Consider the following 10,883-nt stretch of genomic DNA (forward strand, 5'->3'; position numbering starts at 1 on the left):
ACATCAAAGGCTGTAAAGGAGTGTCAGTCTGCACAACCAGCTGGGAATCTTGTGTTGTTCCAGGCCCATCTTTTTGTCCCATTCAATACCTTGTCTGTGTGATTTGCCTTTTTGTCTGTCCTGTGCTCTCCTGCTAAAGTCTTTATAGGCTTCAGTTTTCTGATACTGCTCCAGCTCCTGCATCTAATGCTCCTTATCTCTATCTGCTCCATCAAGGTATTGCTGAAACAAAGAAGTCCAAGAGTACCAGGGAGTTGCCTCCCCTTCAGGAGGAAGGGAAGAGAAACAACTTGCCCGATGAAGTGCTGGTCCATTTCACCTATGCAAACAGGAAAGGAGTGAAGAAACAATAAGAATGTACGTGAGATGCAAAGACGCAGGATTTCTGGATAATATTACTGTATTCTGGTGTGTGTTGTGTCTGTGTCTCCCCCCCATACCCTTTTTTTTTTTTTTAATTCAAATCACTATTCTTTTTTTTTTTTTTTTTTTTTTTTTTAGATCAAGCTTTAACATTCAGACCCGTAACTGCAGAGTTCCAATATGCCCTTGTTTTTGTCCGCCATGGACAAAAAAGCACTACCATTCTACAACCACACACTTTTCCCATCTGAGAGGCAAACAAAACATCATGGCTATTGGAAAAGAGTAGCATAAATATAAAAGAGCCTAGGTGATATCAATTTAAGCTATCTATGTTTAGGTTAAAAGAAAACCTCAGGCTAGGAAGAAAAAAATATTTCACACATAATAGAATGCATAATAGAATGCATAATAGAATGAGCTTAACTGGAGAATTTCTTAGGGGGACGGATGAACTGAAAACCATTTAAGGAGTGGTCACAACACTTGCTAAAGGGATCCTTTCCAGAAAAAAAAAAAGTTGTTGAGCAAGTTTTTCACCCAGTGAGTTTAAAAATCAATGGAAATAAGTATTCAATCAGAGTGAACATTAGTCAGTGGGTATGCCTTTTATTTTCATTGCGTCATCACAACAATACATGAAATAGTTACAAATTTCGCGCATTTGCAAACCTGTTTTGATGCTGCTGAGGTAACAGTTAACATTCTAGATTGGGGTACAAATTTAGTGATGCTGGGTTTGCATTTCTTTTGGACACTGTATTCTTCCAGAAGACATTAATTCTTCTCTTCTGTCTCCAGCAATGTGCTGCTGACAGAGTACAGTAACCGACTCAAAAACAGCAGAAGTTTTTCCTCAGCTTGTGTCTTGGATGAATTGTTTTGATCAGTAAGAAGGAGTTCTACTGTACTACCTGTAAGTAGATGTCCTGGGTTTTCTAGCGCAGATCTATGCAGTTCTTTAAATATTTTTTTTTTTTCTTATACAACTTAAACAAGAAGAATGATTTTTAGGGTGTTTGCTGTATGACTATAGTAATGGTCTTTTTCTAGGGGAGACTCACTATTTGGTCAGCTCAACCAGTCCTTATTTCAGTCAATTCCAGCCAGCTCAGCGGTCCTTATGCTCACCACACAAAAGAAGTAGCAGGACTACCAGGCTGGAACAGAGGAAGCGTGAGACTTTCCCTTCAATTGTTGTATCGGACAACTAGTTCGCTAGTTGCTGCAGCTCAGACAGACCGGGACCCCGGGGAACGGGACCCCCGTGGCCTGGGACCGCAACCAGGACCCCGGGGACCGGGACCCCAACGGCTCGCGTCCGGGACCGCAACCGGGACGCCCGGGACCGAGACCAAGACCCCAGGGACTGGACCCCCATAGCTTGGGACCGAGATCCCCGCGGCTCGAACCCAGACTGGGATCAAGACCCCCGCGGCTCAGACCAATCAAGACCCCCGGGACTGGACCCATGCGGCTCAGACCAGGGCCTGGGTCAGAGACCCCCGGGTACCGGGACCCCAGCGGCTTGGGACTGGGACCCCCACGGCTCGGGACCGGAACCAGGACTCTGGGACTGAGACCATCGTGGCTCGAGACTGGGACCCCCACGGCTCGGGACTGGGACCCCGGGGACCATCGCACCTCGGAACCAGGACCGGGACCCCACAGACAGGGATCCCCGCAGCTCGGGACCGCGACTGGGACCCCGGGGACCGAGACCCCCGCGGCTCGGGACTGTGACTGGGACCGCAGAGACCGGGACCTCCGCGGCTCAGGACCAGGACCAGGACTCCAGGGACTGGGACCGTCGCAGCTCGGGAGCAGGACCCCATGGCTCAGGACCATGACCGTGACCCTGGGGACCGGGACCCCTGCGGCTTGGGATGGGGAACTCCGGACCCCAGGGACCAGGACCCTCGTGACTCTAGACCGGGACTCCGGGGACCGGGACCATCGCAGCTCGGGACCGGGACCCCGGGGACTGGGGACGGGGACCGTTGCGCCTCGGGACCCCAGGGATCGAGACCTCTGTGGCTTGGAACTGGGACCCCGGGGACCGGGACCCCTGCAGCTCGGGACAGGACCCCGTGGCTCGAGACCGGGACCTCCATACCCTGGGGACTGGGACCCTTGCGACTCAGGACCAGCAGCCCCGCAGCTCGGACCGGGACCGGTACCCCTGTGGCTCGGGCCGGGCCGGGGACCTCAAGGACCAGGACCCCTGCAGCTCGGGACCGGGACCCCGGGGACTGGGACACCTGCGACTCGAGACCTGGACCAGGACAGGAACCCTCTGGACCGTGACACTCACGGCTAGGGACTGGGACAGGGACCAAGACTCCTGGGACTGGAAACCTCACGGCTCAGACCAGGGACTGGGACTGGGACTCCCGGGACCGAGACCCCCGTGGCTCAGGACTGGGACAGGGACAGTTATCCCCATGGCTCGGACCGGGACTGGGGCCAAGACCCTGGGACCAGACCCCTGTGGCTCAGACCAGGGACTGGGACCGGGAGCCCCACGGCTGGGGACCGAGACCGGGACCTGGACCCCCAGGACTGGGACCCCTGCGGCTCAGACGGGACGGGGAGCAGGATTCTTGCAGCTCAGGACTGGGACCTGGACCACTGGGATCCGTGACCCCGGCGGCTCGGGACTGGGACCCCGGGGACCAGGACCCTAGTGGTTTGAGACCAGGACCGCCACCCCCGGGACCTTGACCCCCGCGCCTAGAGACCGGGACTGGGACCCTCAGGACGGGACCCCCGCAGCTCGGACCGGGACCAGTTCTAAGACCTCCGGAGCTGGGACACCCACAGCTCAGGACCAGGACCGGGATCCCCGGGCCGGGACCCCTGCGGCTCAGATCAGGGACCGAGACTGGGACCCCCGTGGCTCGAACAGGGACCAGGACTGGGACCCCCGGGGACCAGGACCCTCTGTGTCTCACACCAAGACCAAGACCTGGGGACCGGGACCACTGCGGCTTGGGACAGGGACCGGGACTCCTGCGGCTTGGACAGGGACTGGGACCGCCGGGACCGGCGCCCTCGCGGCTCGGGACCACGACCGGGACGAGGACCTCTGAGGTTGGGACCAGGACCAGGACCTCTGCAGCTCAGGACTGGAACTGGGACCAGGACGCCCATGGCTTGGGATTTGGATGACCAGGATTGGGACCCCCATGGCTCAGACTGGGACCGCAACCCCCAGGACCGGGACCCCTGCGGCTTGGGACTGGGAGCAGGACAGGGACCCCCGGGCTCGGACCAGGAACCCCGGGATAATGACCCTTGTGGCTCGGACCGGGCCGGGACCAGGAACCACGGGGCTCGGACCAGGACCGGGACTGGGACCCCGGGACCGGGACCCCCGCGGCTTTGATAAATGAATTGTAAAGGCAAACCAGCTCATTTTGTCATGACTTGTGGAAATGCATCTGTATCCTGTTGCAGGAGCGGTCTGGAAACTAGGACCATGCATGGCAATCAGTTAGCTGAGGGGAATGTGCTCGAGCTTGTCTAGACAACAATTAACATGATGAGGCATGTTTGCAGAGCACAGGGGAGTGGGAGATGGATGGCTCCAAGGATGGCGCCAAGGAAAGGTAACACCTTGCTGTTAATTGATGGTAGTTAACCACCAATCAGGGATTGCCTAGTATGCAAGGCTTAGCTTCAAGAACCAATCTGTTTAAAACACGCAGCTTCTGAAAGTGTATAAAAGCTCGTGCTTCTGTACAATAAATGGACATTTGCTTGCATCAAGCTGCGTCCCGTCTCTTCATTCGCCGCAAATTGGTGACCCCAACGTGATGCGTTTAAGGATCTAACGTGAAGGGCTCTCGAATCGCCTATCTGAGCGACATGCAGCGAATCCCACAAAACTTTGAATGGTCTGCTGAAAGGAAGCAGGAGCCGGCCATAAATCCCTCCAGAGTTGAGAGGTGAGCTGTGGGAAATCCGTAATGGGGAATCAGGCTTCGTCCCCAGACAGAGACGTATATGGACTCATGAAGGGTCTTCTAGTCAGATCCGGAAGTCCGTGCCTCAGTCTCCTCAAATGGTGACCCCTATGGTGGTGTTCCGAAGCCTTTGAAGAATAAGGACGGAAAAAAGACAGCTCGTGGAAGAGGGCTGCGTTGCGGAGGAGACGGCTTGGCTGAACGATCGTCTTGCTGTCTGGACCAGGCGGACAACCTAAACCCCGAGGATAACACCTGTATTCATTGAGACAGGTGAGCAGCCAAGAAACTTTAGAGACTTTGAAAGAATGAAAGTGTGTACATACAGCAGCCAATTGTATGATGCTGCCGCGGAGGGGAACTCCGTGTCGGGAATGCATTTAGCATCTTGGTGGCAAATTCTGACTACTCTTTGCCAAGTGTGGACTAATTCTACTAACGGTGCTAAACCAGAGGAAGCTGTAAATTCCACCGACAGCACGACTCTTCTCAAGACACCAACAGCGATGGCGATTCCGTCCACACCTCCTCTGCCCCCACAGCTTCTGTCACTGATTGCAGCGACCCTCACAACACAGGACCAAGCACGGGAACAGGACAACTTGGACAATGATTTTATTGACACTGATAAACCTTTTGATCCAGGTCCTATAGATCTGGAAAAGGAGCTAGACCTTTCCCCCACCCCCTTGTCTCTCCTGATGCATTGATTGTATTTTTGGGGAGGGTGAAAGGGGGTCTGAGGGATTGGTGGCAGGAATGCAAGTGGGAAACACTTCAGTGATGGGTTTTGGGAGTCGCTATGGCATGTTCAGTATTTTGTCAGCCAAATCAACCTGCAGAGTGGCAGCCTGTGCAATACGAGGCTGTTAAAGGGTTAAGCAAAGCAGTGCGGGAAGGGAGGATTCATAATACATTTGCTATGTCCCTTCTTGAAGTGATGGCAGAGCCTTATACACTCACACTGCATGATTGGAAGTCATTGCTTTGTATGGTACTAACTGATACAGTATATGATGTGGTTATTTGATTTTTGTGAGCTATGTGTAGTGGCCTTGATTGAAAACCTTAATCGGGGAATTGCTGTTAACTATGAGCAGTTGGCTGGAGAAAATAATTGTGCCGATTCTGTGACTCAGGCAAGGTATCCCAGGGACAACTATTTGCAAATGAAGGAGATGGCTATTAAGGCAGTCAGGATGCGGGAGTCTTGCCACAGTCTTGCGGGGTCCTAGAGAGTCACTAACTGTAATACTAACTTTATTGATTGGCTTCAGAATATTTTGCAACAAGTCAAACATCAGGAAGCTCAAGGGTTGCTTTTAAAAAAACTAGCTGTGATAATGCCAATGAAAATTGTAAATGGGCAACTTTCACAATCGCAACATGATTGTAACGCAGAACTCACAGCAGACTGTAATTCTCAGGCTGAGTTCTGGAATGCAGCATAACAGATTTTTGCTTCTCTAATCTCTTCTGTAAGAATAGTACACGCTCTTAATTTGCTTAGTAAATTAGGCTGCTAGCTTGCTAAACAAAGTAATACTACAAATACTGTTCTTTTTTTTTCTGGCTTATTAACAGATGTTGATTCTGTCCATCATATGTTGCTACAGAACCGAGTTGCTATTGATTTTTATTATTAGCACAGGGACACAAGTGTGAAGGCTTTGATAGGATGTGTTACGTGAATCTGAGTGACCACTGTGAATTAATTTACAAAAGTATACAAAACTGAAAAGCCTTAAAACAAAGATCTGCAGCAGAGCCAGGGGCGGGATGCCTTTGGTCTCTTCTCATGGCTGGGAAACTTTGGGCCATGACTCAAAAGTATTACAGGATTTATTATAATTATCTTTAACCACCTTAGTGATGTTTGCCTTATGTCTCCCATACCTTTTTTTTCCCTGTATTCAGTGTTTAGTTGATTGTAACATAAATCAGGTCATGGTCACCCAGCTACACACAACCTTTGCCTTGTCGCAATTAACAAGCAAAAAAGAGGAGGATAGAGAATGTCTGAAAAGAGAGATAGGAGAGGAAGCTGGAGAATATTTGACCTAACAAGAGATGAGAGAACAGCTGGGTATTGTGAAGGAGACCAGGAAAGATAAACATGGTTATCTAGTGTTAATAGGTGTCTGCATGCTTGTAGAGATATATAGCTATGTAACGTAACTGCATGAATGATTCCTGCCCTGAGCCTGGTGGAGCATACAGCTGCGGTTTGTGTGTGGGCTCAGAGATGTAAATAAGGGCTTCTCTGTTATGGTAAAAGTGTTTGTCTTTGCATAAAAAAGAGGGAATGAAGGGAATGACCCCAGAGGTATGTTCAGAGAAGGCATGCTATGTTTCGAACTTTTTGACTGAACCAGTTCTTGTTTGGTGTGCCCTTCCATCTATGTATAATGTTAATCCAAAAGAAGATGATATTGTTTACACTTTGAATGTCGATAATTGTCTTTCTGTAGATGCTAATGTAGTAGGAGGCTATGATGGGAACGTGTTGCAGCGGTCCTTCTCTTATCCAGAGTAACAGCAGGGAAAGCATTAAAGAGTTAAATCACCTTGTTTGGTAGGCAGTTAAGAGTCAAAATTGCCACTGCTTTTTGTTGTTGGTTCAGGGACACGGCTGTGAGGATTTTGATGATATGTGCTGAATGGATCTTAGGCGCCCCATTGCAGCAACATGTTATCAAAATCTGAGAAAACATCAGCCTTTTTGGCATCCATTCACTCAATTGGCAGTATTGTTCGTTTGCTATTGCCTTGGTTGCTGTCATGTTTGCAAGGGCCCTGCAGAACATGGCAAACCTGGTACTAGCTGTTCAAAAACAAAAAGGGGAAATTGTAAAATTGTACGGAACAAAGACAGTGGGTTATTTTGACATTGAAAATATGTCTTAGTTGGTTTTTTATTTGTTCTATTACTTGTGCCTTGTTTTTGCTCGGTTTCAGGGGTTCTTTTATGCAACAGGAACGGGGAGATGCAGGAGCGGTCTGGAAACTAGGACCATGCATGGCAATCAGTTAGCTGAGGGGAATGTGCTCGAGCTTGTCTAGACAACAATTAACATGATGAGGCATATTTACAGAGCACAGGGGAGTGGGAGATGGATGGCGCCAAGGATGGCGCCAAGGAAAGGTAACACCTTGCTGTTAATTGATGGTAGTTAACCACCAATCAGGGATTGCCTAGTATGCAAGGCTTAGCTTCAAGAACCAATCTGTTTAAAACACGCAGCTTCTGAAAGTGTATAAAAACTCGTGCTTCTGTACAATAAATGGACATTTGCTTGCATCAAGCTGCGTCCCGTCTCTTCATTCCCCACATCCTGTGCTGACGTGCTATTTTGTTTTGCTGCAAACCACACAAGTCTGCATCTAGAGAGGACAACGTATTAGTCATCACCAGTGTCCTTACACAGCCTTTTTACAGCCTCACTGCCTGAAACTGCAGGCATGCTCTTGCCTTTTCCAGGCATCCGAGTGATGAGTTTTGCCTCAATATTGCCTCCACAATATTTTATTTTTCTTCAGTATTTTCAGATTACTCCTAATATAGTTTCACATACGAAGCACTTTACTCACTTGTGTAGATCATTAAAAAAAACAAACCACCCACCATGAATAGTGTATCTATGTATTTTGCCACAATGCAGGTATGTTTTTTAATTATAATTTCCAATTCAGTACCAGGGTTACTTTAAACAATTTAATTATTCTTCTAAATGCTTTACCAAAACACATAACAAATTCTCCCCCTATGAATGCTCTGCCAGTGCACGCTATGAGCTTGGCAACTTGATCGCTTGCTCAAAGTGTTGATATATTGAGCTGCTTTTGCTTCACAAAAGTATTTTGCTGAGCTGTCAATCCATGTTTCAGTCTTAATATTTTTTCTCACTTGTTCGACCAAAGAATCGTATTTATCTTTATGTTGAGTTTCGTAGTGACGATGCAAATTGTATTCCTTGAACACAGACACTGAATTCTGGCATATCAGACAAACAGCTCTTTCTTTGTACTCTGTGAAAAAATAATCAGAAGTCCACATTTCTTGGAACACCCTGCGCTCGGAGTCAATTATTCTTTTTTTTTTGACATGATGGTGCGTGCGCTTCCCACTGGTGCTGGCTTGCTTGTCCTGCCCGGGAGCTGGAGGGAGGGAGGGAGAGTCGGGGCAGCTGCCCCCCTCGCTGATGCCGCCGCCCCCCTCCTCAGCCCGGCCGCGCAGTCTGGACAGGGTGGCCAGAAGGGACTGAAGGGACTTTGCTGCGCCGGGGCTCTGGCGATTCGCCCGGGTTGGCTGGACCTCGCAGTGCAGAGGCTGCTGACTGAGCTTGCCCGGCAGAGGAGATGCCCACACCTCTCACCAGCCGCGCACGGCAGAGGAGGAGGAGGAGGAGGAGGAGGAGGAGGAGGGGAAGGAAAGGAAAAAGCTCCTTTCTTGAAACTGGAATGGCAGAAGGTGCCATAGTGTTTTAACGTATGTGGACAAAATTATTCTTTAGAGAGCCTCAGTTTACTTTTAATGACTCAAGAACCCAAAGCCAGAGTATGTGGTGCATTTGTAGTTTATCAGTTGAGCTTTTACTCCCAGATTCGTTTGGAGCACAAGGCTAAAGTGCATCTGATACCATCAGTACATGCCATTTAGCCCATAACAATAATCCAGAAAGCATCAAGTAACCTCTCTGTTACTTTCTAGCCAAAGTGCTTATCCACAATGCAAAGTCAAACAGCTTAGCTTGAAACAAGAAAAAGCCAAGAGAGGGTTTACACAGCTGTCACCTGAAGGTTCCCAGCTGAGAGGCACGTCTACAAGTGCTTTCATTTCTCAAGTCTCAACTAAACTTCTGGCTCACTCTGGCATGATCTGAGGAGCCCAAGACTGAGCGCTCAGCCATGGTGCTGGAGCAATGCCCACTGGTTTCCCGCTGCTGCCCCGACAGCCACTGCAGCATGAGCAAGGCAAGGTGATGCTGAGTGTCTGTGAGGAGCTCTCTTGCTAACACAGTCCCAAGGTCTTAAGGTGGCTGTGTAGACAGAGAGTAATAATGAGGAGCGGCTGGCATACAATGCCCGTCTGCCACTGCAGTCAGCTAAATATTTAATTGCATCCTTGGCTTTGTTTTACACAATTCACTATTGTGTCTGGAGGCTCCTGCATCTCTGCTGTACATCTCCACTGAGGACCCAGAGATGGAGACCTGAACTTCTGCTTTGCCTAACAGCTAAATTATACTTTGTATAGAGAACTGATCATGTGGTACCTTTGGTGTCATGTTGTATAGATCTGTGACCCAATGAATTCAGAGTTGCTCTCCAAAAGCTCTGAAGTGTACCAGTCTTAAGGTTACAGAGTCCCCTACAGGGATGCACACGCTCCAGCTGGGTTCTCCACTATCTCCTGAACTATGAGCGAGGAGGAGGAACTGAGTGTAGGGCTTTTCATTTCTTCCCCTTTCATGCAGCACAAGACACTCCAGAAGCAGCCATGGCCCTCACGGAGCCTCCTGGCCAAAAGACTTCAATCTTGAGGGCAAAGGCTGAAGAGTGCATGAAAGTGAGAGAGACACAGGGGCAAGTGACATGCGGAATTAGACTCTATAACTCGAAAGTTATAAAGTAGATGCACGGGGGATCGCTCCTCCACAAGCGTGCATACCTGAAGCGACAAACCATCTCACATTTATACAATAAAACAAATGAATATTCAATTAACGCCTATACATATTCGTTACCTAAACCCCGCTTCGTATGTTAATTAGCTTATCAGTCCTTTGCCTGGAATGTGGTGGTCTTGCAGGTTTGTAGGTGATTCATGTTCTTGTGACCATCCGATCTTCTTCAGCAAGGAGACTTAGCACTCCCTCCCTCTAGATAGCATTGGAATGTCTCTCATCCTTTTCTCATTCTCTTTTAAATAGCCCCTTTGTTAGAGGAAGAAGGGCAGGTGTCTCCTCAAAACTGTAGGCGTCTCCTCAGAGCTGTGTGCCTATGTGACCAGACACCGCACCCGTGACTAGTCACCATACCTACATTCCTGAGTAGACATATACAATCACAGTCGGTATCCATTGTCCCCATTTCACACTATTTCTCCATATCACAAGCACTTGTCCCACCATGTAACATCACTTGTCGGCATCTTATGATCTGACCCCAGGCTGCAAAGGGTTGCAGCTCCGCTTGTAAATTACTGGGTACCATTACAGCGGTATTATCAAGCAAGGAACAATGTTAGAGTAGCAAAAAGACACGGCTTTGCCCTCGCTGGGGAGGCACACTGGGACAGCCTCCAGCGCCAGACCATTTTTAGCAAAACAATCACAAATACAATTAACTTCTTAGCTGACTTGTCTACAAAGAGGGAAGGGCTCCATACGATAAGCAGCACTCACTATTACTTTGCTGCAGAATTTAGTTCTTCCAGAGGTAATACACTCTGTTTTGCCAGCATCTAACAGCAAACCATGTAACACGAAGATGCAGAGTTAAGGTACCTGTAAATGCACTGGTTTTGTTTCCTGGCTTTAGTGCTTCCCA

The 10,883-nt window shown here is 49.1% G+C and overlaps 1 long non-coding RNA gene across 1 annotated transcript; it reads right to left on the reverse strand.

Annotated features, from left to right (window-relative positions):
- Positions 1-5,888: 5,888 nt before the first annotated feature.
- Positions 5,889-9,032, reverse strand: LOC308057463. The gene is made up of 2 exons (XR_013925273.1): positions 5,981-9,032; positions 5,889-5,941 (listed from the first exon to the last, which is right to left on the reverse strand). It is a non-coding gene; the product is annotated as an uncharacterized lncRNA (long non-coding RNA).
- Between the last annotated feature and the right edge of the window lie 1,851 nt (positions 9,033-10,883).

This window comes from Falco punctatus, assembly GCF_963210335.1.
Source record: "Falco punctatus genome assembly, contig: scaffold_30, whole genome shotgun sequence".
NCBI lineage: Eukaryota > Metazoa > Chordata > Aves > Falconiformes > Falconidae > Falco > Falco punctatus.